The 26,121-nt window shown below is 48.3% G+C and overlaps 2 protein-coding genes across 2 annotated transcripts in view; both read right to left on the reverse strand.

The window, feature by feature from the left end:
• LOC143766518 (uncharacterized) overlaps positions 1–23,311 on the reverse strand; it is an 87,573-nt gene extending 64,262 nt beyond the window's left edge. Inside the window, exons 1-3 of one of the 2 annotated variants that reach the window (XM_077254268.1) lie at positions 13,026–13,084; positions 12,764–12,968; positions 12,624–12,683 (exon numbers count right to left, since the gene is read on the reverse strand). The gene's annotated coding sequence lies outside the window, so the exon portion shown is untranslated. Of the gene's footprint in view, positions 1–12,623; positions 12,684–12,763; positions 12,969–13,025; positions 13,085–23,260 lie in introns of those variants that run through there. The other variant, XM_077254269.1, reaches the window with a different exon arrangement.
• LOC143766490 (uncharacterized) overlaps positions 1–26,121 on the reverse strand; it is a 491,244-nt gene that overhangs the window by 331,277 nt on the left and 133,846 nt on the right.

The following is a 26,121-nucleotide window of genomic DNA, read 5'->3' on the forward strand; positions in this document are numbered from 1 at the left end:
ATCTTTATTAGGTTTAAAATCCAAGTACTGGAAGAGATTTTTTCCCAGGCCGGAAGTTATTGAGACAGTCTCCCTCCCACCCTGGGAGAGGTGTCACTTAGGGTTTTTTTTATTTCTTGGGGAATTGCCAAAGAGGAAGCCCCTATCCCTATTTCTCCCATCTGTTCTGTTCTCTAGGGGGGGCGTCTGTGGAAAAACTTCCTGTTCCGAAAGGGCCGCCTAACGTATGGCGTGGCCAGGTTAGGGAATCCCTTCTTCTTATCCCCTGCTTTTTGTAGAATGTCATCTAGGGTTTCTCCAAATATAAATTTTCCCTCACATGGGATTGAACAGAGTTTTTGTTTTGTCTGTAGGTCGCCTGGCCAGTTTTTCAGCCACAGCGTTCTACGAGCTGCATTAGACAGGGCTGCCGATTTTGAAGTGAGTTTAATAGCATCCGCCGAAGAGTCGGCCAAGAAAGCTGCCGCCCCCCTAATCATGGGAATTGATTCCATTACTTTTTGTCTGGATACTCCATCTCTTAACTGTTTCTCTAAATTGTTTATCCAAATCATTAGAGATCTAGAAGTACAAGCGGCTGCTATTGTGGGCCTTAAACATCCCCCCGCTGACTCCCAGGCCCCTTTTAGGAAGGTGTCGGCTCTTTTATCAAGGGGGTCTTTCAGTGTTCCCATGTCCTCAAAGGGCAGTGCAAACTTCTTTGACGCTTTAGCTACTGCCACGTCAAGTTTAGGGGCTTTGTCCCACGGTGTAGAATCATCTTCCGCAAAAGGATATTTCCTTTTAAGAGAGGGTACAAATGAATTTTTTCTTTCTGGTTTCTCCCACTCCTTTTTAATTAAGGCCTGCACGTTTTCGTTAAGTGGAAAAACTCTACGTTTTTTCTGGCCCAGACCTCCAAACATAATGTCCTGTACCGTTTTGTCAGGACGTGGGTCTAGGACACCCATTGTAGATCTTGACAAGGGCATCTACTTCGTCTAAGGGGAAGCAGTGACGGCCTCCACTCTCAGAGTCTGAGGAGGAAGAGGAACCTTTCCTGTCTGATATATCCTCATCAGAACTAGAAGGATCGGAGTGAGAAAGGGGGACAGGTGTTCTCTCCTTAACCCCCTCCCCTTTAAGGGATTTGAACACCGTTTCTACCTCTGATCTTATTACTGAACGTAATTCAGAGGCAAAACTAGGGGTTTCTTCACAAAGGACTTGTCCTATACAGGAACCGCATAATTTCTTATCCCAGTTCTGTAACAGGGGTTCTCCACATAAGGGACAGTCTCTATGTTTAGTTTTCTCCGTTTTTTTTCTTGCCTAAAAAATAAACGGAAAAGGGGACCCTAATTATTTGGTGAACTTTCACGAAGATCAATCACCCATCTTGCGCAGCTACAGGTACCAGTTCTGGAGGAGGCACAGGATCTTGTATGAGACCCAAAGTAGAAGGTGTCGGCTGGCTGGCCATATTGGAGGCTTTACTCTGCGTTGTGGAATGGCTCCTGAAGCGGGAACTTTGGGTGCCTGCAGAGGTCCTTCTCTTTGTCTCGCCTGGCTTGCGCCGGTGGTGTCGCTGCTGTTGCTGCGGCAGTGGCTGTAAGGGCTGCGCCGGCTGGAGCTGCTGATCGCTGTCCGCCATATTGGGACTGCATGCAGCAAAGGGCGCTCTCACAGCTGTTTTTTAAATAGTGCGCCAATCACCCCTCCTCCAGGCTGCGTTGCAGGGAAGGGCTGGTCCCCAGTGCGCACGCGCGCTCCCCGGGACCCGGAAGTAGACAGCGTCTATATCCGGTGCGGCGGCCATCTTGGTGCTCTCACACACCGAGCCGCCGCTCCGGACCAGGCCTCTGCTGCAAAGGCACGCCAAGTCTCTGAAGCCCCTACCCCAATCCGGGGAGGCAGCCGCGCTCCCCTCCGCACGCTCTGCAGCCCCATCGGACCCAGAAGCGGCGGCGTCGGACACCGTACCAGCGGTGACAGGGGCCTCCCCGCCGTCATACCTCCACTGGTCGGCTCCGGATCACAGGTACCGATCCTGAGGGTTCCCCTGTCAGGGGACAGGAAACAAAACTGAGGCAGGAGAGAGGTACCGCCCTTTTTATCCTGTAGGTTTCCTGTCCCTGAAGGGCGGATTCCCTCTCTCTGGTAGTGCTGTCATGGGCGACTGAGAAAAATAGTTTTATTTTCACGGCTCCGCATTATAAACTGTAGTGAAAAACTTGGTGGTTCAAAGTTCTCAAAACACATCTAGATAAGTTCCTTTGGGGGTCTAGTTTCCAATATGGGGTCACTTGTGAGGGGTTTCTACTGTTTAGGTACATCAGGGGCTCTGCAAACGCAACATGACACCCGCAGACCATGCCATCAAAGTCTGCATTCCAAACGACGCTCCTTCCCTTCCGAGCTCTGCCATGCGCCCAACAGTAGTTTACCCCCACACATGGGGTATCAGCGTACTCAGGACAAATTGTACAACAACTTTTGGGGTCCAATTTCTGCTGTTACCCTTGGTAAAATAAAACAAATTGGATCTGAAGTAAATTTTTTGTGAAAAATGTGAAATGTTCATTTTTTTTTTTTAAACATTCCAAAAATTCCTGTGAAACACCTGAAGGGTTAATAAACTTTTTGAATGTGGTTTTGAGCATCTTGAAGGGTGCAGTTTTTTAGAATGGTGTCTGTTATGATCCTTAGTGGCTGAGGATCACAGAATGAACTAGCTAAGTTACTGAACATAGAACGAGCTCTAGGGAGGTGGTAACTGGACTGACTGCAAAACCTGATCCTAACCAAACACACTAAAGGCAGCCGGTGAACGTGCCTAAATTCCTGGACGTCTCAACGCAGCCTGAGAAACTTGCTACCCCTATAGAGAAAGTAAGACCTCACTTGCCTCAGAGAAATGACCCCAAAGAGATAGTAAGCCCCCAACAAATATTAACGGTGAGGTGAGGGGAAAATACAAAACGTAGAAATGAAAACAGATTCAGCAAATGAGGCCCACTAATACTAGATAGCAGAAGACAGGCAGGGAACTGTGCGGTCAGTAAAAAACCCTATACAAAATATCCACGCTGAGAATACAAGAACCCCCACACCAACTAACGGTGTGAGGGGAGAAACTCAGCCCCCTAGAGCTACCAGCAAACAAGAAAATCACATATTAGCAAGCTGGACAAGGACAAGTAAATAACCAAGAAACATATTGAACACTAATGAGCAAAAAATAACCAAACAGAAAACTTAGCTTCTCTTGAAGAGACTGATAGCGAAGGAATTCAGGAGAGATCAAGATAGCACTGAATACATCGACAGCAGGCAAACACTGAAAGTCCAGGTGAGCTAAATAGGAAAGCAGCTAACAGATAACGAGAGAGCTGATCCGCCTCAGAGCTGCAGAAAGACACAAAGAGCCACCAGAGGGAGCCCAAAGACAGCACTCACACAGTACCACTTGTGACCACAAGAGGGAGCCCAAAAACAGAGTTCACAACAGTACCCCCCCTTGAGGAGGGGTCACCGAACCTTCATCAAAACCCCCAGGGCAATCAGGACGAGCCACATGGAAGGCATGAACCAAATCGGCCGCATGAACATCAGAGGCGACAACCCTGGAATTATCCTCCTGACCATAGCCCTTCCACTTAACCAAATACTGAAGCCTCCGTCTAGAAACACGAGAATCCAAGATCTTCTCCACCACGTACTCCAATTCGCCCTCAACCAGCACCGGGGCAGGGGGCTCAACAGAAGGAACCACAGGCACCACATACCTCCGCAACAAAGACCTATGGAACACGTTATGAATGGCAAACGACGCTGGGAGGTCCAAACGAAATGACACCGGGTTAAGGATTTCCAAAATCTTATAAGGACCGATGAAGCGAGGCTTGACCTTAGGAGAGGAGACCTTCATAGGAACATACCGAGAAGACAGCCATACCAAATCCCCAACACGAAGTCGGGGACCCACACCGCGACGGCGGTTGGCAAAGCGCTGAGCCTTCTCCTGTGACAACTTCAAATTGTCCACCACATGGTTCCAAATCTGCTGCAACCTATCCACCACAGAATCCACCCCAGGACAGTCAGAAGGCTCAACCTGACCCGAGGAAAAACGAGGATGGAAACCAGAATTGCAGAAAAAAGGCGAAACCAAAGTAGCAGAACTAGCCTGATTATTAAGGGCAAACTCGGCCAATGGCAAAAAAGTCACCCAATCATCCTGATCAGCAGAAACAAAACATCTTAAATAAGTTTCCAAGGTCTGATTAGTTCGCTCGGTTTGGCCATTCGTCTGAGGATGGAAGGCCGATGAAAAAGACAAATCAATGCCCATTTTAGCACAAAAGATCCGCCAAAATCTGGACACAAACTGGGATCCTCTGTCAGACACAATATTTTCAGGGATGCCGTGCAAGCGAAACACATTCTGAAAAAATAGAGGAACCAAATCGGAGGAGGAAGGCAACTTAGGCAAGGGCACCAAATGGACCATTTTGGAAAAACGATCACACACCACCCAGATGACAGACATTCTCTGAGAGACTGGAAGATCTGAAATAAAATCCATGGAAATGTGCGTCCAAGGCCTCTTCGGGACAGGCAAAGGCAAACCGCTGGCACGAGAACAGCAAGGCTTAGCCCGAGCACAAATCCCACAGGACTGCACAAAGGAACGCACATCCCGCGACAAGGAAGGCCACCAGAAGGACCTAGCCACCAAATCTCTGGTACCAAAAATCCCAGGATGGCCTGCCAACACCGAAGAATGAACCTCGGAAATAACTCTGCTGGTCCATCTATCTGGGACAAACAGTCTCTCTGGTGGGCAACGGTCAGGTCTATCCGCCTGAAATTTCTGCTGCACTCGTCACAAATCTGGGGAAATGGCAGACAAAATCACTCCCTCTCTGAGGATACCAGCCGCCTCTGAAACTCCCGGAGAGTCAGGCACAAAACTCCTAGAAAGAGCATCAGCCTTCACGTTCTTCGAACCAGGCAGGTACGAGACCACGAAATCGAAACGGGAGAAAAACAACGACCAACGAGCCTGTCTAGGATTCAGCCGCTTGGCAGACTCGAGATAAATCAGATTTTTGTGATCAGTTAAGACCACCACACGATGCCTAGCTCCCTCGAGCCAATGTCGCCACTCCTCAAATGCCCACTTCATAGCCAACAATTCCCGATTACCAACATCATAATTCCGCTCGGCAGGCGAAAACTTTCTTGAAAAGAAAGCACAAGGTTTCATCACAGAGCAATCAGAGCTTCTCTGCGACAAAACTTCCCCTGCTCCAATCTCAGAAGCATCAACCTCGACCTGAAAAGGAAGAGAGACATCAGGCTGACACAAAACTGGAGCCGAAGAAAACCGGCGCTTCAGCTCCCGAAAGGCTTCCACGGCCGCAGGAGACCAATTAGTCACATCAGAACCCTTCTTGGTCAAATCCGTCAAGGGTTTAACCACGCCAGAAAAATTAGCAATGAAGCGACGGTAAAAATTAGCAAAACCCAAGAACTTCTGAAGACTCTTAACAGATGTAGGCCGAGTCCAGTCATGAATAGCCTGGACCTTGACTGGGTCCATCTCAATAGTAGAAGGAGTAAAAATAAAACCCAAAAAGGAAACCTTCTGTACTCCGAAGAGACATTTTGAGCCCTTCACAAATAAGGCATTAGCACGTAGGACCTGAAATACCATCCTCACCTGCTTCACATGGGACTCCCAGTCCTCAGAAAAGACCAAAATGTCATCCAGATACACAATCATAAATGTATCCAGATATTCTCGGAAGATGTCATGCATGAAGGACTGGAACACAGAAGGAGCATTAAAGAGTCCAAAAGGCATCACCAAGTACTCAAAATGGCCTTCGGGCATATTAAATGCTGTTTTCCATTCATCCCCCTGCTTAATACGCACAAGGTTATACGCACCACGAAGATCTATCTTGGTGAACCAACTGGACCCCTTAATCCGAGCAAACAGATCAGATAATAATGGCAAAGGATACTGAAATTTGACCGTGATTTTATTTAGTAGACGATAATCTATACAAGGTCTCAGAGAACCATCCTTTTTGGCCCCAAAAAAGAATCCTGCACCAAGAGGAGAGGAGGACGGGCGAATATGTCCCTTCTCTAAAGACTCCTTTATATAACTCCGCATCGCAGCATGTTCTGGTACAGACAAATTAAAAAGTCGTCCCTTAGGGAACTTACTACCAGGAATCAAATTTATAGCACAATCACAATCCCTGTGAGGAGGCAGGGCACCGGATCTGGGCTCATCAAATACATCCTGGTAGTCTGACAAAAACTCAGGAACCTCAGAAGGAGTGGAAGAAGCAATTGACACCAAAGGAGCATCGCCATGAATCCCCTGGCAACCCCAACTTGAAACAGACATAGCTTTCCAATCCAGAACTGGATTATGGGCCTGCAGCCATGGTAGACCCAAAACGACAACATCATGCAAATTATGCAGCACAAGAAAGCGAATCACCTCCTGATGTACAGGAGTCATGCACATGGTCACTTGAGTCCAATACTGAGGCTTATTCTCAGCCAATGGTGTAGCATCAATTCCCCTCAGTGGAATAGGGAATTCTAAAGGCTCCAGAACAAAACCACAGCGCCTGGCAAACAACAAATCCATCAGGTTCAGGGCAGCACCTGAATCCACAAAAGCCATAACCGAGTAGGATGACAAAGAACAAATTAAAGTAACAGAGAAAATGAATTTAGGCTGTATAGTACCAACGGTGACAGATTTAGCGATTTTTTTTACGCGCTTAGAGCATGCTGAGATAACATGAGTTGAATCACCACAGTAAAAGCACAACCCATTTTGACGTCTATGATTTTGCCGCTCAATTCTGGTCAGAATTCTGTCACATTGCATAGACTCAGGTCTCTGTTCAGAAAACACCGCCAGATGGTGCGCAGATTTGCGCTCCCGCAAACGCCGATCAATCTGAATGGCCAAAGCCATTGAGTCATTCAGACTTGCAGGCGTGGGGAACCCCACCATAACATTCTTAATGGCTTCAGAAAGACCTTCTCTGAAATTTGCAGCCAGGGCACACTCATTCCATTGAGTAAGCACCGACCATTTCCGAAATTTTTGACAATACACCTCAGCTTCATCCTGGCCCTGAGAGAGAGCCAGCAAGGCCTTTTCTGCCTGGTTCTCAAGATTAGGTTCCTCATAAAGCAAACCAAGCGCCAGAAAAAACGCATCCACATTCAGCAATGCAGGATCTCCTGGCGCCAGGGAGAAAGCCCAATCTTGAGGGTCGCCACGTAACAGGGAGATAACAATTCTAACTTGCTGAGGGGAATCACCAGAGGAACGAGGTCTCAAAGAAAGAAATAATTTACAATTATTCTTAAAATTCAGAAACCTAGATCTATCTCCAGAAAACAACTCAGGAATAGGTACTTTTGGCTCAGACATAGGACTGTGAACAACAAAATCCTGAATGCTTTGCACCCTTGCAGCAAGATGATCCACACTAGAAGTCAGACTCTGAATATACATGTCTGCAGCTGAACTCAAAGCCACCCAGAGATTAAGGGGATGAGAGAAGCTGGACAGACTGCAGCAAAGGGAGAGGAAAAAAAAAAAAAATTGTACTCAGGACTTCTCTTATCCCACTTCTGCGATGCATTAAACACTTTATGGCCTGCTGTACTGTTATGATCCTTAGTGGCTGAGGATCACAGAATGAACTAGCTAAGTTACTGAACATAGAACGAGCTCTAGGGAGGTGGTAACTGGACTGACCGCAAAACCTGATCCTAACCAAACACACTAAAGGCAGCCGGTGAACGTGCCTAAATTCCTGGACGTCTCGACGCAGCCTGAGAAACTTGCTACCCCTATAGAGAAAGTAAGACCTCACTTGCCTCAGAGAAATGACCCCAAAGAGATAGTAAGCCCCCAACAAATATTAACGGTGAGGTGAGGGGAAAATACAAAACGTAGAAATGAAAACAGATTCAGCAAATGAGGCCCACAGAAGACAGGCAGGGAACTGTGCGGTCAGTAAAAAACCCTATACAAAATATCCACGCTGAGAATACAAGAACCCCCACACCAACTAAAGGTGTGAGGGGAGAAACTCAGCCCCCTAGAGCTACCAGCAAGCAAGGAAATCACATATTAGCAAGCTGGACAAGGACAAGTAAATAACCAAGAAACATATTGAACACTAATGAGCAAAAAATAACCAAACAGAAAACTTAGCTTCTCTTGAAGAGACTGATAGCGAAGGAATTCAGGAGAGATCAAGATAGCACTGAATACATCGACAGCAGGCAAACACTGAAAGTCCAGGTGAGCTAAATAGGAAAGCAGCTAACAGATAACGAGACAGCTGATCCGCCTCAGAGCTGCAGAAAGACACAAAGAGCCACAAGAGGGAGCCCAAAAACAGAGTTCACAACAGGTGTCACACTTGGGTATTTTCTATTATATAGACCCCTCAAAGTGACTTCAAATGTAATGTGGTCCCTAAAAAAAATGGTGTTGTAAAAATGAGAAATTGCTGGTCAACTTTTAACCCTTATAACTCCCTAACAAAAAAAAATTTGGTTCCAAAATTGTGCTGATGTAAAGTAGACATGTGGAAAATGTTACTTATTTTGTGTGAGACATATCTCTGTGATTTAAGGGCATGAAAATTAAAAGTTGGAAATTTTTGAAATTTTCCATTTTAATGCAAGAAATGTTGAGGAAATTTTACCACTAACATGAAGTACAATACGTCACAAGAAAACGCTGTCAGAATCACCGGGATCCGTTGAAGCGTTCCAGAGCAACAACCTCATAAATGGACAGTGGTCAGAATTGTAAAAATTGGCCCAATCATTAACATGCAAACCACCCTTGGGGTTAAGGGGTGAATGCCCTGGGATCGTGCAATAATTATGCAGGCTCTATGATATTTACATATGACTTTGGCCATCTGTTTAGTTCCTACTCAGACAGTATAACTATTTGCCCTATAAGAGGAAATGGAACTATATTGATCATTTATTAGTTTGAGCTCACTTGTATGCTAATTTTGGATAGTAAACTGTTGAGTCTAACATATCATTGCCATCCTTGTTAGACTTCACCCCTTCACTGCCCCTCATATGGAAATGATCTTATGGTCTAAGGGTACCGTCTCACAGTGGCACTTTGATCGCTACGACGTCACGATCCGTGACGTTGCAGCGATATACATACGATATCGCTGTGTCTGACACGCAGCAGCGATCAGGGACCCCGCTGAGAATCGTATGTCGTAGCAGATCGTTTGAAACTTTATTTCGTCGCTGGATCTCCCGCTGTCATCGCTGCATCGGTGTGTGTGTTCGCTTGCAACCAGGGTAAACATCGGGTTACTAAGCGCAGGGCCTCGCATAGTAACCCAATGTTTACCCTGGTTACCATTGTAAATGTAAAAAAAACCAAACAGTACATACTTACATTTCGGTGTCCGTAACGTCCCCCGCCGTCTGCTTCCCGTTTGTTTTTTTTTTACATTTACACTGGTAACCAGGGTAAACATCGGGTTACTAAGCGTGGCCCTGCGCTTAGTAACCCAATGTTTACCCTGGTTACCCGGGGACTTCGGCATCATTGGTCGCTGGAGAGCTGTCTGTGTGACAGCTCTCCAGCGACCACACAACGACTTACCAACGATCACGGCCAGGTCGTATCGCTGGTCGTGATCGTTGGTAAATTGTTTAGTGTAACGGTACCCTTAGGGTTAGGAGGGACAGCCGTCAACAAAATCGTAAATATCATGTAGGGTGCCAACCTCCGCTGATAGGCAGGAGATAGATAAGGGTAAGGTCCCTTCAATTAATTTTGGCCCCTCACCAAGTCTATATTATCTTTTACAACCCCCTTTATCTTGTGTACTTGAAAATCTAAATATATGTTCACTCATGTGGTTTACTACCCAACATTAAAATTTTGGCAGTAATGACAAAAAAGTAATACATCAATCCCCCACTATAATTGTGGTATACTGTCCAAACAAATTCATTTCATTATCTCTCCTATTTCTTTCCTCATCCCACAGGGCTGAATAGGGGTAGGAGGGACAGTCGATGGGGAGCGGGGGCGCCATTGCGCAAGTGTAGGATGCCAACCTCCGCTGGTAGGTAGGAACAGTTCAGTTTAGTGGGTACAGGCACCTCCTGGTATCTTTTAAATGGTGGTAGTGGTCCTTAATATCACCTTACTGCGTTAAGACGCAATTAAAGGTAATTTTTTTAACTACAGTTTTTACACTGTGATTTTTTTTCTGTGAGCACAACCCCCATCTGTGGACATCGGGCACTCAGACCATCTTCATGGAGTAAGTTTATAACCGTTTGTGCAGACACATGCATATTTGTGGCCTGCTGTGGGTCATTTTGCGGGGCTCTGGCAGTGCTCCTCCTGTTCCTCCTTGCACAACGCTGAGGTAGCAGTCCTGCTGCTGGGTTGTTGCCCTCCTACGCCCCCTCCACATCTCCTGGTGTACTGGCCTGTCTCCTGGTAGCGCCTCCAGCATCTGGACACTACGCTGAGAGACACAACAAACCTTCTTGCCACAGCTCAAATTGATGTGCAATCCTGGATGAGCTGCACTACCTGAGCCACTTGTGTAGGGTTGTAGAGTCCGTCTCATGCTACCACGAGTGTGAAAGCACAACCAACTGACCAAAACCTCAGCCAGATAGCATTGGTACTGAGATGTGGTCTGTGGTCCCCACCTGCAGAACCACTCCTTTTTTGAGTGTGTCTTGATAATTGCCAATAATTTCCAGCTGATGTCTATTCCATTTGCACAGCAGCATGTGAAATTGGTTGTCAAACAATGTTGCTTCCTAAGTGGACAGTTTGATATCACAGAAGTTTGATTTACTTGGAGTTATATTCTGTTTAAGTGTTCCCTTTATTATTTTGAGCAGTGTATTTTAGGCCGCAGACAACAAGCAGTTTCCTCCTCGGAGTCGGCAGCTGAATACGTTCCTCATAGACTCATCTTCCATAACGCTAATTCTCGTCTCATTTACCAACACTGGAATCGGCATTAGCAATACTGCAGGAGATATTCATTACGTGAAATGAGAAATAACTACTTCTTGATGAGAACATCATCATCATCTACTACGGCTCTAGAAACATATTTGTCCAGAGTCCGTCACTGACTCCATCACCACCGGCCGTCTACATGAATGATTCCCGTCTTCCCTGCACTGTAATCTTCTATCACATTAGATCTCATGTCGGAGTCACACACAGAAGTTTGAGGCTTTTATAAGTGTCATGCTGCTACAGTGCAGTATAACACAACCTCCACCAGAGGGAGCTTGAGAGGGAAGTGAGACTGCGTACACAGAGAAGCACTGAGCAGCAGCATAGGCACCACCAAGTGCCAAGAGAGTGGTCCAACAAGCCGAGTCAAAAAACAACAATAGGCAGAAGTACTAAAGGGATCAGCAATACATGTGATGAGGAACAAGCCAGGAGTTTGAGCAACGGTCAGAAGCGGATAAAACAAAGTCAGGAGGCAGAAGAGAATCTGAATACAAGCCATGTCAGAAACCAGAGAATCAAAGCCGAAAAGCTGGAGAAAGGGCCGACAGAGGGAGTCAACAGACACGGGGCAAGTCAGGGATCACAGCAGGACAAACCAAGAGCTACCAGAGTCAGGTTCACACGCCAAAGGCAGAACTATAGCTGACACCGCCAGCAGGATGCATGGGAGCTAAATCGCAAGCCTGAACCCAGAATGAGGCAGAGCAAAATTAACTTGACATGATCCCCCCGGAAAAAGGGCAGACAGGATTAAACCCTGGCACGGATCATGGCAAAAAGCGGACAGAAATTATCTGATCCCAAAGTCTCCATGTACAGTGTTTTATGGGATTTATTTCTGGCCTTAGGCTTTCCTACATTACAGGAAAAACACCAGGAAAAATAAAAAAACATACTAAAAATTATTTTTGTTGACACGTTAAACATTTGTTTTACTCATTTGGGCCCCAGATCATAGATTTACACTGCAGGGATGGCACAGGGGTGGCTACAACAAAGCCCTGGCAGTTTAACCACTTGCTGATGCCAAAATCAAACATGACATCTAAGAAGGTGTGCCAGAGTTTGGCTGAATGCCCTCCGACCCAAAGTACTCGATAGTATGGGGCGGCCTAGTTACTACGCTACTTACATGCCTAATAATGGTGTCTGGGCCTGAAATGTATGAAGGTCTATTAGGCTGGGCCATAGACAGCGTCCAATAGGACAACACCTTCTTGATTAATATGTTTGGCCCCGATTATAATAATAAACCCTATACTCAACTCCCGTGCTGGCGCCGTTTGTATTGTTTAAATGTACCTGTAAATTCTAAATGTACCTGCATTGTTTGCTGAATTAAATAAAATACCTGTAGTAAAACACCCGTTACAAGTTCCCTCAATAATACAATACACATGTGTTTACGGTGGCGGCGCTCAAAGAGACAAAGAAAACCCAGATATGGTGCAAAGAAAATAAACATTTATTTAACCAAAAAATAACTGGGTTTAGGATCACAGCAATGTCGGAGTGCTGACGATCACGGATGTACCACAAGGTGAATTAGTTGCTCGTTTTCAATGTCCAGTTTGGCTTCTTCCCGTTGTGGAACCTATAGATCCAATAAACAAAATAATTTTAAGTAAAAATGAAACAAAAATCAATTACAACTCTGATGAAAAGAATACTTACACCACGTATTTGCTCCTGAGACACAAGAGCCCGAGGTACCTGTAAAGAAATTACATGATTTAACACAGGTATAGTATTGCCAGTCAATACATACCAATCAGTATAGCAAATGTGATTACATAATCGTTGTCATGTCCACCCTGGGAAGCAGTCACCTCTTCACTTGAGGACATGGTTGAAGAGCAGGCAGCAGTCAAGTGGAACACTACAGAAAAAACAAAAAAAACAAAATTTAAACTTGTTAAAGGACACCAATACTTACATTACAGGCAGTAGTCCAACAGCACAGCAGTCAGCACAGGACAGGGACATTAGGACAGGTGGCAGCACCAGAGACAGCAGCACCAGGACAGATGGCAGCACCAGGAGAGAACCAGTCTAAAAGAACAAAAAGAAAAAAAAAGAAAATAACGAGAGACAGACATTTTCAAAGGTTCTATACTTACATAGCCAGTTTTGTCCTCACCAGGACAACAGCACCAGGAGAGTCGGCAGCACCAGGAGACAACTATTGAAAAAAATCTATATATATAATTGTCTAAGGGGTACTTCCGTCCTTCTGTCGGCAACTTTCGTCACGGAAATCCCGCGTCACTGATTGGTCTCGCCAGCTGCCTGTCATGACTGCCGCGACCAATCAGCGGTGGGCACAGTCCGATTAGTCCCTCCCTACTCCCCTGCAGTCAGTGCCCGGCGCCCGCTCCATATTCCCCTCCGGTCACAGCTCACACAGGGTTAATGCCAGCGGTAACGGACCGCGATATGCCGCGGGTAACGCACTACGTTACCGCTGCTATTAACCCTGTGTGTCCCCAACTTTTTACCATTGATGCCTATGCAGCATCAATAGTAAAAAGATCTAATGTTAAAAATAAAAAAACCAAAAAACCTGCTATTCTCACCATCCGTCGTACGACGATGTGCTCGCAGAGATGCATTGCGAAATTACCCAGAAGACTTAGCGGTTTCGCGAGACCGTTAAGTCATCTGGGTAATTTCGCAATGCATTCTGGGAATGGAAGATGGCGGCAGCCGCGCACGCATAGCCAGAGCTTCGCTGGATCCCGGTGGGTGAGTATATAACTATTTTTTATTTTAAATATTTTTTTATTTTTTTTTACAGGGATATGGTGCCCACACTGTTAAATACTATGTGGGCTGTGTTATATACTGCGTGGCTGCTATATACTACATGGGCAGTGTTATATACTGCGTGGGCTGTGCTATATACTACATGCCCTGGGTTATATACTGCGTGGCCTGTGCTATATACTACGTCGCCTGTGTGTCTGTGGCTGCTATATACTGCGTGAGCTGTATTATATAGTACGTGGGCTGTGTTATATACTGTTTGACCACTGTTATATACTGCGTGGCCTGTATTAAAGCATCGGCTATTCTACAATATGTATGTATATAGCAGCCACATTGTATATAGCACAGGCCACGTAGTAGTTGTCTGCTATATACTACATGGCTTCTATATACTATGTGGCCTGTGCTATATACTATGTGGCTGCTATATACATACATACATCTACTATATAATTGCCTAAGGGTACTTCCGTCTGTCCTTCTGTAACGGTTATTCGTTCGCTGATTGGTCTCGGCAGCTGCCTGTCATGGCTGCCGCGACCAATCAGCGACGACGCGCACAGTCCAGAAAAAATGGCCGCTTACTCCCCGCACTCACTGCCGGCGCGCCCGCATTATACACAGCTCACACAGGGTTAATGCCGGCGGTAACGGACCGCGTTATGCCGCGGGTAACGCACTCCGTTACCGCTGTTATTAACCCTGTTTTTCCCCAACTTTGTACTATTGACGCTGCCTATGCGGCATCAATAGTACAAAATGTAATGTTAAAAATAATAAATAAAAAAAAAAAACCTGCTATACTCACCCTCCGCCGCCTTTCTCGCTCCTCGCCACGCTCCCCGGACCGCTCCATTACAACCGTCAGCTTGCGGTTCGGTCCCATCCCAGGGCTGGTGTGCGGCAAGGACCTGCCGTGACGTCACGGTCATGTGACCGCGACGTCTTCATAGGTCCTGCTCCCACCAGCCCTGGCACTTGCAATGGAACTCGGCTTCAGGAAAATGGCCGCCGCGATCTCGATCTGCGCATGCGCGGCATCCCGCGGCCATTTTCCTGAAGCCAAGCACTACCATCTGCACAGGATCCCAGGAAGAGGAGACACGGGACGCCGAGGAGCAGCGACAAGAATGGTGAGTATGATATACTACAAGGGGCCCTCGGATCGTTAGGTGAGTATGTTTATTTTTTGGCCCTGTGACATACGTGCCTCGGTAATATACTACGTCACTGGGCAATATCCTACGTGGCTCTGCTGTATACTACAAGGCTGGGCAATATACTACGTGGCTCTGTGCAATATACAACGTAGCTGCGCAATATCCTACGTCGCTGTGCTGTATACTATGTAGCTGGGCAATACACTACGTAAATGGCCAATATACTACGTGGACATGCATATTCTAGAATACCCGATGCGTTAGAATCGGGCCACCATCTAGTATTCTAGAATACCCGATGCATTAGAATCGGGCCACCATCTAGTAGGAGAATATGAGTCTTCATATATTAAAAACAATATTATTTATTAGTACCAAAAACATGATGAAAAAATATATAAATAAATAAGTACAATTTCAATAAAATATTACATTCATATGAATAAGAATTTGATCCTAAAGGTGACAATATTAAGTGGCAGCCAGCCTGGACACATATGATGCAGCACTGAAGATGATGTCTAAATGGTCAGTATATATAGCCACTAAATTTAACCGTAAGGAAATCGTAAGCACATACCCCACATATAGTGGGACAAAGGTAACATCGTAATTCAAGTCAGGTCATATGGCTAATCTAGACTGAAAAGAGATCACATGTCTCTCACAATACAGCGCTGTTCAGAGAAATGTAAAAAACATAGAATAAATAAAGAGTTAATTACCCATAATAGTATCTCCGATTCAGTCCAGTCCAGGGAGCGACCACTGACCGCGACGCACGTTTTGCGAGGGTGACTGTCGCTTCCTCAAGGGGGGATATAGATCAGGAGATAACTAGTCTTGTGCTTTCGTCCAGAGTCTTGAGAGTAATGGACTACCTGTCTCCACATCCCCTTTTATACATCAGTGATTTTGCAGGTGGTAACATCGTTTCCTGGACATGATTAGTGTGAAGTACGCATTGCGTTTCGAATGCATACGTATGCGTGTCCTTCCGTACCAATGCGTTCCCATAGACTGTAATGTGTTTATTACGCAATCATCTGCAACTGTCCGCATGCAGACGATTGCTCAATATTTGACGCCTCCAAAAATACAACATGTTGCACTCGCAACGCCCCGCTGCACACCGCGAAACGATGCATGCGAAAAAGCATACGCAAAGCATGTGAACGTACGCAAATGCATGTCCTTGTGTACACCATGTTAAATATATATATATGCACGACACATGCGGATCTATGTGGATGAATCGCTGAACGCACAGACGCAAATGTGAAACCAGCCTAAGAGAGCATCATACTGTGGAGAGAGGAGCTGAACAGGGGGGAGACTCAGGACATTATTAAATGTTATGTGGGCGCTTATTGTTATAGGGGGACTCTGGTTATTGTGTCAGAGGGGCACACAGGGAACATTATTACTTTCTAGGCGAGAAGAGGGCATTACTATATTCTAAAGGTTTGGTTTACCATCCAGAGCAGTGGTGGGCAATTCATTTTTCTGAGGGGCCACATGAGAGACTGCGACCATTGTGAAAGGCCGAACCAATAGGCCGAAATTAATTCTGCTCAATATTAATATCGATATATTATAATTATTATATTATTGATAATTGTATTAATATTAATTGTATAACATAATATTGAGCAGAATTAAGAATGCTGATATCCCCCTATATGTCGTTTGAACCCGAGCACAGCCCCACTGTATATCGTATGAGCACCCCCAACAGCCCCTTATATGCGGCATGGCCCCACACAGCCTCCCTATATATACAGCATGAGCCCCACACAGCCTCCCTATATACACTGCATGAGCCCCACACAGCCTCCCTATATACTGCATGAGCCCCACACAGCCTCCCTATATACGGCATGAGCCCCACACAGCCTCCCTACATACGGCATGAGCCCCACACAGCCTCCCTACATACGGCATGAGCCCCACACAGCCTCCCCATATACGGCAGGAGCCCCACACAGCCTCCCCATATACGGCATGAGCCCCACACAGCCTCCCCATATACGGCATGAGCCCCACACAGCCTCCCCATATACTGCATGAGCCCCACACAGCCTCCCTACATACGGCATGAGCCCCACACAGCCTCCCCATATATGGCATGACCCCCACACAGCCTCCCTATATACAGCATGAGCCCCACACAGCCTCCCCATATACGGCATGAGCCCCACACAGCCTCCCCATATACTGCATGAACCCCACACAGCCTCCCTATATACACTGCATGTCGCTCCCATAGCCTCCACATGTGCAGCATTGTCGCCTCCATATGCAGCACCATGTCGCCCCATGTGTACTGCACCATGTCACACCCCCATAGCCACCATGCCCACCCAAACAGCCCATACATGAGAAAAAAAAACAAAAACCACCACATACTCACCTCGGTCCCGTTCCCTGGTGCTCTGCTTCTCTCCCTGCCTCCGCTCACACGCTGATTGGTGGAGGAAGTGGCCGGAGGCCTCTCCACCAAAGCAATCAGTGGCGGGTATAGCACAGAGCCACACATGGAGACAGCGAGCGGGCAGGCACCGTGCGACCCGTGAACCTCTGATTTACAGCCCACGGCTGTCTCGGACTTTGCCCAGGCCTGATCTAGAGGGCACACAGTAACACATAGTAGGCGCAGTAATAGGGACACATACGGCAGCAGCAGCTCAGTACTGGGGTATTGGCAGGATTAGGAGGTGCTTCAGGTTGGGAATAGATGGGGACGAGGCTGGAAATGTGAGAAGTCAGATATGTCTGGTGTAATCTCTGCAGAGGAGTTCTGGCTGGAGAAGTTGTCATGTCGGTCTGGGCCAGATGGAAAAGACGTCAGCTGTAAGTCACCATCTGTAACTGTGCTCTAATCTCCTATACAGTATGTTCTGCAGGGCTGAGATCTATCACTATATGTCACCATATGGCGGTAATATCAGTGCTGGTCTCTGTATAGAGGTTATTTTCAGTAACAGCGCAGTCATCTGCTGAGGTTCTTCTACATCCACACAGTACATTCATTCTTGGACAATGATGGAACTGCAGTGTGCACCATGTTCTTTGACTTCTCAAGTGCTTTCCATACCTTACAGCCTCCCTTACTACGTAATAAGCTGACTGATATGGCGGTAGATGAGGGGATGGTGAACAGGATAAGCGACTACCTGACGGACAGGCCGCAGTTTGTAAGGATGGGGGAGGTAGTATCTGGCAGTGTACGGAGCAGTGTTGGAGCCCCTCAGGGTACAGTGTTGTCGCCCTTCCTCTTCACATTGTAAACAGCTGACTGTCAGTATAAATCAGATTTTTGTTACCTCCTAAAATTCTCAGATGACTCAGTCATTGTAGGGGGCATTGTAGGGGGCTGGGGGGGAAGGGGAATATAGATGGATGGTTTCTGACTTTGTGGATTGGTGCCAGACTAACTGTCTAGAACTAAATGTAAAGACAACCAAGGAGTTGGTGGTGAGTTACAGAAGGAAAAAGGAGGATTACTTACCGATCACTATTGTTGGCCAGGAGGTGGAGATGGAGGAGAGCTACATATATTTGGAGGTTCACCTTGATGGTAAACTTGATTGGAGATGTCATACAGAAAAGGTTTACAAGAAGGGAATGAGCAGACTGTACTTTCTTCGGAAGCTCGGGTCGTTCAATGTATGCAGTAAAATGCTGGAAATGTTCTACCAGTCCGTTGTGGCAAGCGCTAGTGATGAGTGAATATGCTCGTTGCTCGGGTGGTCTCCGAGTATTTGTTAGTGCTCGGAGACTTAGTTTTCTTTGCCGCAGCTGAATGATTTACAGCTGATAGACAGCTTGATTAAATGTGGGGATTCCCTAAGAACCAGGCAACCCCCACATGTACTCAGGCTGGCTAACAGCTGTAAATCATGCAGCTACATGGACAAAAACTAAATCTCCGAGCAGTCACAAATACTCGGAGACCACACAAGCGTGCTTGGGAAAACCTGAGCAACGAGTATATTCACTCATCACTAGCAAGCGCCATCTTTTTTGCTATCATTTGCTGGGGCAGTAGTGTGCGAGTAGCTGATGCAAATAAGCTCAAGAAACTTATCAAGAAGGCAAGAGTTGGCCTCCATCTGGACTCTTGAGGAGGTATTGGAGTATAGGATTCAGAAGAAGTGTAGGGCTATAATGATCAATAACACACACCCACTATACGAGCTGTTCTTGAAGCAGAAGAGCACATTCAGCAGCCGTCTAATCCTACTAAGGTGTAAGAATGTAATGTTGGTATACTTGTGCAAGTTATGTGTCCTAATATTTTATGTAATGCTGTTTGTATTGCTGCTGTAATACCGTAATTTCCACCGGGATCAATAAAGTGTATCGTAAGGCCGGAGTCACATTACTGGATAACACGGCCCCGTGTAAGGCTACTTTCACACTAGCGTCATGTGACGTATGTCGCAATGCGTCGTTTTGGAGAAAACACGACTGATGCGTCGTATGTTGGCGGACCGTCGGCACAAAAAAAGTTCTATGTAACTTTTTTTGTGCGTCGCGTTCGCCATTTTCGACCACGCATGCGCAGCCGAAACTCCGCCCCCTCCTCCCCAGACTGCAGAATGGGCAGCAGATGCGTTGTAAAACTGCATCCGCTGCCCACGTCTTGCAGCGTCCGTCGACCCGATGCATTGCGATGGGCCCGTACCAACGGATCAGTGTGAAAGTAGCCTAAAGGTACCGTCACATTTAGCGACGCTGCAGCGATCTAGACAACGATCCCGATTGCTGCAGCGTCGCTGTGTGGTCGCTGGAGAACTGTCACACAGACAGCTCTCCAGCGACCAACTATGCGAAGTCACCTGGTAACCAGGGTAAACATCGGGTTACTAAGCGCAGGGCCGCGCTTAGTAACCCGATGTTTACCCTGGTTACCAGCGTAAACGTAAAAAAACCCAAACACTACATACTTACATTCCGGTGTCTGTCCCCCGGCGCTGTGCTTCTCTGCACTGTGTAAGCGCCAGCCGGAAAGCACAGCGGTGACGTCACCGCTGTGCTCTGCTTTCCGGCTGGCCGGCGCTTACACAGTGCAGAGAAGCACAGCGCCGGGGGACAGACACCGGAATGTAAGTATGTAGTGTTTGGGTTTTTTACGTTTACGCTGGTGACCAGGGTAAACATCGGGTTACTAAGCGCGGCCCTGCGCTTAGTAACCCGATGTTTACCCTGGTTACCAGTGAAGACATCGCTGGATCGGTGTCACACACACCGATCCAGCGATGTCTACGGGAGATCCAGCGACGAAATAAAGTTCTGGCCTTTCTGCTCCGACCAACGATGGCACAGCAGGATCCTGATCGCTGCTGCCTGTCAAACTCAACGATATTGCTAGCCAGGACGCTACAATGTCACGGATCGCTAGCGATATCGTTCAGTGTGACGGTACCTTTACTCTCTGGGGCAGTGAAAATCTGGGATTGGTAGCGAGGCTCAGCTCACTCGCCCTCATACAAGTCCCCCGAGTGAAGGGGGCGCCACCATAGTGTAATCAGGGTTACCTGGTTAGGGGGCCACTCAGAAGGTTCTCCCTGATCCAAACCACTAGATGCCCCCAGTAATGGGGAATCTCCACATCCCTCCACCCGCACTCCACAGAGAATAATGGAGCCTCCAGCACCGACCTCCACCCGCAGAGCCGCACTCCACATAGAGAATAATGGAGCCTCCAGCACCGACCTCCACCCGCAGAGCCGCACTCCACATAGAGAATAATGGAGCCTCCAGCACCGACCTCCACCCGCAGAGCCGCACTCCACATAGAGAATAATGGAGCCTCCAGCACCGACCTCCACCCGCAGAGCCACACTCCACATAGAGAATAATGGAGCCTCCGGCACCGACCTCCACCCGCAGAGCCGCCCTCCACATAGAGAATAATGGGGCCTCCAGCACCGACCTCCACCCGCAGAGCCGCACTCCACATAGAGAATAATGGAGCCTCCAGCACCGACCTCCACCCGCAGAGCCACACTCCACATAGAGAATAATGGAGCCTCCAGCACCGACCTCCACCCGCAGAGCCGCACTCCACATAGAGAATAATGGAGCCTCCAGCACCGACCTCCACCCGCAGAGCCACACTCCACATAGAGAATAATGGAGCCTCCGGCACCGACCTCCACCCGCAGAGCCGCCCTCCACATAGAGAATAATGGAGCCTCCAGCACCGACCTCCACCCGCAGAGCCACACTCCACATAGAGAATAATGGAGCCTCCGGCACCGACCTCCACCCGCAGAGCCGCCCTCCACATAGAGAATAATGGAGCCTCCGGCACCGACCTCCACCCGCAGAGCCACACTCCACATAGAGAATAATGGAGCCTCCGGCACCGACCTCCACCCGCAGAGCCACACTCCACATAGAGAATAATGGAGCCTCCAGCACCGACCTCCACCCGCAGAGCCGCACTCCACATAGAGAATAATGGAGCCCCCAGCACTGACCTCCACCCGCAGAGCCGCACTCCACATAGAGAATGGAGCCTCCAGCACCGACCTCCACCCGCAGAGCCGCACTCCACATAGAGAATAATGGAGCCTCCGGCACCGACCTCCACCCGCAGAGCCGCACTCCACATAGAGAATAATGGAGCCTCCGGCACCGACCTCCACCCGCAGAGCCGCACTCCACATAGAGAATAATGGGGCCTCCAGCACCGACCTCCACCCGCAGAGCCGCACTCCACATAGAGAATAACATACCTCCCAACTTTTGAAGATGGGAAAGAGGGAGAAAGTTAGCGGCGTGCAACGCGCGCCTCGGCAAATTTTAGGCCACGCCTCTGACCACACCCATTTATAACTAGTCACACCCATATCCACGTCCCAACCACACCCATTTAGCACTGCTGATCACACTGTTTCATATAAAATAATTATAAACAAAAAAATATGGCCACACAGTGCTCCATACTGTATAATGGCCACACGTGATGCCCCATACTGTCTATTGGCCGCACATGATGCTCCATACTGTATATTGGCTGCACATGATACTTCGTACCATATAATGGCCACACATAGCTACTCCTACACACGCGGCTGCGCTCCTTACACTTTGCACACACGGCTCCTCTCCATACACCTCGTACACACACGGCTCTGCTCCTTGCACTTCGTACACACACAGCTCTGCTCCTTGCACCTCGTACGCACACGGCTCCTCTCCGGACACCTCGTACGCACACGGCTCCGCTCCGTACACCTCGTACGCACACGGCTCCGCTCCGTACACCTCGTACGCACACGGCTCCGCTCCGTACACCTCGTACGCACACGGCTCCGCTCCGTACACCTCGTACGCACACGGCTCCGCTCCGTACACCTCGTACGCACACGGCTCCGCTCCGTACACCTCGTACGCACACGGCTCCGCTCCGTACACCTCGTACGCACACGGCTCCGCTCCGTACACCTCGTACGCACACGGCTCCGCTCCGTACATCTCGTACGCACACGGCTCCGCTCCGTACACCTCGTACCCACACGGCTCCACTCCGTACACCTCGTACCCACACGGCTCCACTCCGTACACCTCGTACGCACACGGCTCCACTCTGTACACCTCGTACGCACACGGCTCCACTCCGTACACCTCGTACCCACACGGCTCCACTCCGTACACCTCGTACCCACACGGCTCCACTCCGTACACCTCGTACGCACACGGCTCCACTCCGTACACCTCGTAAGCACACGGCTCCACTCCTACACCTCGTACACACACGGCTCCGCTCTGTACACCTCATACACACACGCGGCTCCACTCCGTACACCTCATACACACACGGCTCCGCTCCGTACACCTCACACACACACGGCTCCGTAAATACACCTCGCACACACACCTTAATTGTGCCATGATTTGCTGTCTCATTATAGCACATGATGATAGTGTCAGACTGTCACAGGGGCTTTGGCTTTGCCCTTTTATGCGTGGGGAAAAAAAGCAGCCACAATAGCGTCGTCACCCTCTCCTCCTCTGAAATGCACTGACTGGAGTGTCAGTGAGTCATCGATCTGTGAGCACTGAGCAGCCGAGGCAAACAGGGAGGCTGTGAGTGTCCATCCCTCCCTGCTCAGCCCCAGACTCATTCCACGCACGATTTATACTAGCAGGCATCATCAGCAGTCCACACTGGTCTGCTGGCAGCTGCTTACATTGCCGCCGGCACCCAGGCTCTGCTGTTACATACCTCAAACTAGAAGTGTCCCCTCTCTCTCCCTCTCTGAACAGTGACGCTGGGAGACTCAGGAACATGGGGAAGGGGCGTGGCCTAACAAAAGGGGGCGTGGCGGAGTTTCTCCTGCTCTGTGTCCGGGACCACAGTGTCCTGCGCTGGACAGCGGGGCACAGCATGAAATCCGGGGCAATCCCGCACAATGAGGGACGGTTGGGAGCTATGGAATAATGGAGCCTCCAGCACCTACCTCCACCTGCAGAGCCACACTCCACAGATATGGCTGCTCTGTGCGCACAGGACCTGTGATGAGGTCACAGGAGGGGAGGAGTCAGAGGTCACATGATCAGGGGCCTCATTGTATGCAGGACTCTGCTGTGCTGGTTGTTATGGTGTTGAATGTTTGGGGTCAGGAGGGGTTTACATTGTGGATATAGCAGAGCCGCGAGTGTACGAGGTGTACGGAGCAGAGCCTGAGTGTGTACAAAGCGGAGCCGTATGTATGAGGTGTACAGAAGTCATTGAGCTGTAGGTTGGATTGCTGCTAAAGGGGAAAAAAATCTCCTTAAATCTTCTTCCTTAGGGAGTGTGAACGAGCTGAGTGTGTCCGGAGCATAAGGCTACTTTCACACTGGCGTTAACTGCATTACGTCGCTATGCGTCGTTTTGCCGAAAAAACGCATCCTGCAAAAGTGCTTGCAGGATGCGTTTTTTCTGCATTGACTAACATTAGCGACGCATTTGCGACGCAATGACACACGTCGCAACCGTCGTGCTGTGGCGGACCGTCGGGAGCAAAAAACGTTACATGTAACGTTTTTTGCTCCCGACGGTCCGCCCCCACCTCCCCGCACCTCACAATGGGGCAGCGGATGCGCTGGAAAAATGCATCCGCTGCCCCCGTTGTGCGGCGGAGACAACGCTAGTGTCGGGAACCTCGGCCCGACGCTAGTGTGAAAGTAGCCTAAGTGCGAACGGCGGTAAGTGTGACTTGTGATTTAGTGACTTTGGATTCAGGGAGTTTACAAGGGAGGAATTACTGAATTGCTGTTTGCATTTTATTAATACTCTACATTTCGGTTACTTATCTTTTCTGTCTGGTGGAATCCCCATTAGGAAATGTCCTCCACTATTGTTAATGCCATCCAGTGCACATCTTGCCACATGTATGCAGTCCTTGAGCAGCCGGTCGAGGGTGCATACTGCTGTGCGAGATGTGAGCACGTTGAGCATTTGGAAGCCCAGATTCTGGATCTAAATGTGCAGCTGGCAACACTGAGATCCATAGACAATATGGAAAGGAGCCTTCTGCTCACTGAGTTCAATGGGATAGCTGAGGGGTGATGGTAGGATGGAGCTGCAGGACAGTGAGGCAGCTAGCTGGGTGACAGAAGGCAGGGTAAAGGGAAGAGTGCCAGGGAGGCTAGTCCTGATCTGGCTCACCCCAATAAGTTTCATAAGTTGGCAGATGAGGGGGGTGTCAGTACAGGGGTAGCACTGCTGCAGCCAGGCATGTCCTCTGAAAGCCGGAGGAGTGACTGCTCCAGTAAGGAGGGAAATAGGAGAGCAGGGCAGGCCAGACAGGCACTTTTTGTGGGGTACTCAATTATTAGGGGAACAGATAAGGCAATCTGTCACAAAGATAGAGATCACCGAACAGTGTGCTGCCTACCTGGCGCTCGAGTCTGACACATCGCTGATTGGGTAGACAGATTATTGGGAGAGTTAGGTGGAAGGTCCTTAAAGATGATTTCAGGGAATTAGGCTGCAAGCTTAAAGCAAGGACCTCCAACGTGGTATTTTCTGAAATACTGCCTGTACCACGTGCCACGCCAAAGAGGCAATGGGAGATTAGGGAGGTTAATAAGTGGCTCATGAATTGGTGTAGTAAGGAGGGGTTTGGATTCCTGGAGAACTGGGCCGACTTCTCAGTTGGCTGCAGGTTCTATGCTAGGGACGGGCTGCACCTCAATGGGGAAGGTGCAGCTGTGCTGGGGGAGAAAATGGCTAGAAGGTTGGAGGAGTGTTTAAACCAGGGATTGGGGGGAGGTTATTCATTTTATAGGAGGGTAAGATAGTGCAGATAGAGACCAGGGCACAAATAAAGAAATTGGGGGTAGCATGGGGTGGAGTTAGAACAGTTAATAACTTAAGAAAGAATAAACGTGCAGAGATATACATAAAGTGATGTATACTAATGCCAGGAGTCTCAGCAACAAATTAGAATTACCGTATTTTTTGGACTATAAGACACTTTTTTCCTCCCAAAATGTGGAGCAAAATGGGGGCATATGTCTTATAGTCCAAATGTATTGGCTCTGGCTGTGGTGGGGATGTAGGGGAGTGGTATCGGAGGAGCAGCGGGTCACAGAGGCAGGAGCCAGCGGTTCTGGCTAACTCCTGTGCCCGCTGCTAAAGAGAAATGAATATGCACTGCATTCCACGCCCATGGGCGTGGTGGGCAATGAATATTCATTTCTTCCTGTTATGATTGATTGGCCCCATCTCGTTGCTGGTATGATTGGCCCCATCCTAGTCCTGGTATCCGTGGCCCCATCAGAAAAGATTAAAAAAAAAACATTACCTTCCTCCCAGAGGCATAGCTAGGGTTTTGGTTCAGGGAGGGCAAAGCTTCTGAGCGGGCCCCTAGCCAGGTAACCTTGATTACAACTGGGTGACGCACCCTAATAGTGGAGGAGAACCTTAGCAAATGACCGCGCTGTTGCTGAAAATAATCTCTATATAAAGACCAACATGGATATTACCACCATATAGTCAGTGGTAGATACCGGTCCTACAGAACATGTAAAAGATTACAGCACAGTTACAGATAATGACCTACCGCTGATGATCTGATGGAATCGTTCACTTTTTAC

The sequence above is a fragment of the Ranitomeya variabilis genome, chromosome 4 (genome assembly GCF_051348905.1).
Source record: "Ranitomeya variabilis isolate aRanVar5 chromosome 4, aRanVar5.hap1, whole genome shotgun sequence".
NCBI lineage: Eukaryota > Metazoa > Chordata > Amphibia > Anura > Dendrobatidae > Ranitomeya > Ranitomeya variabilis.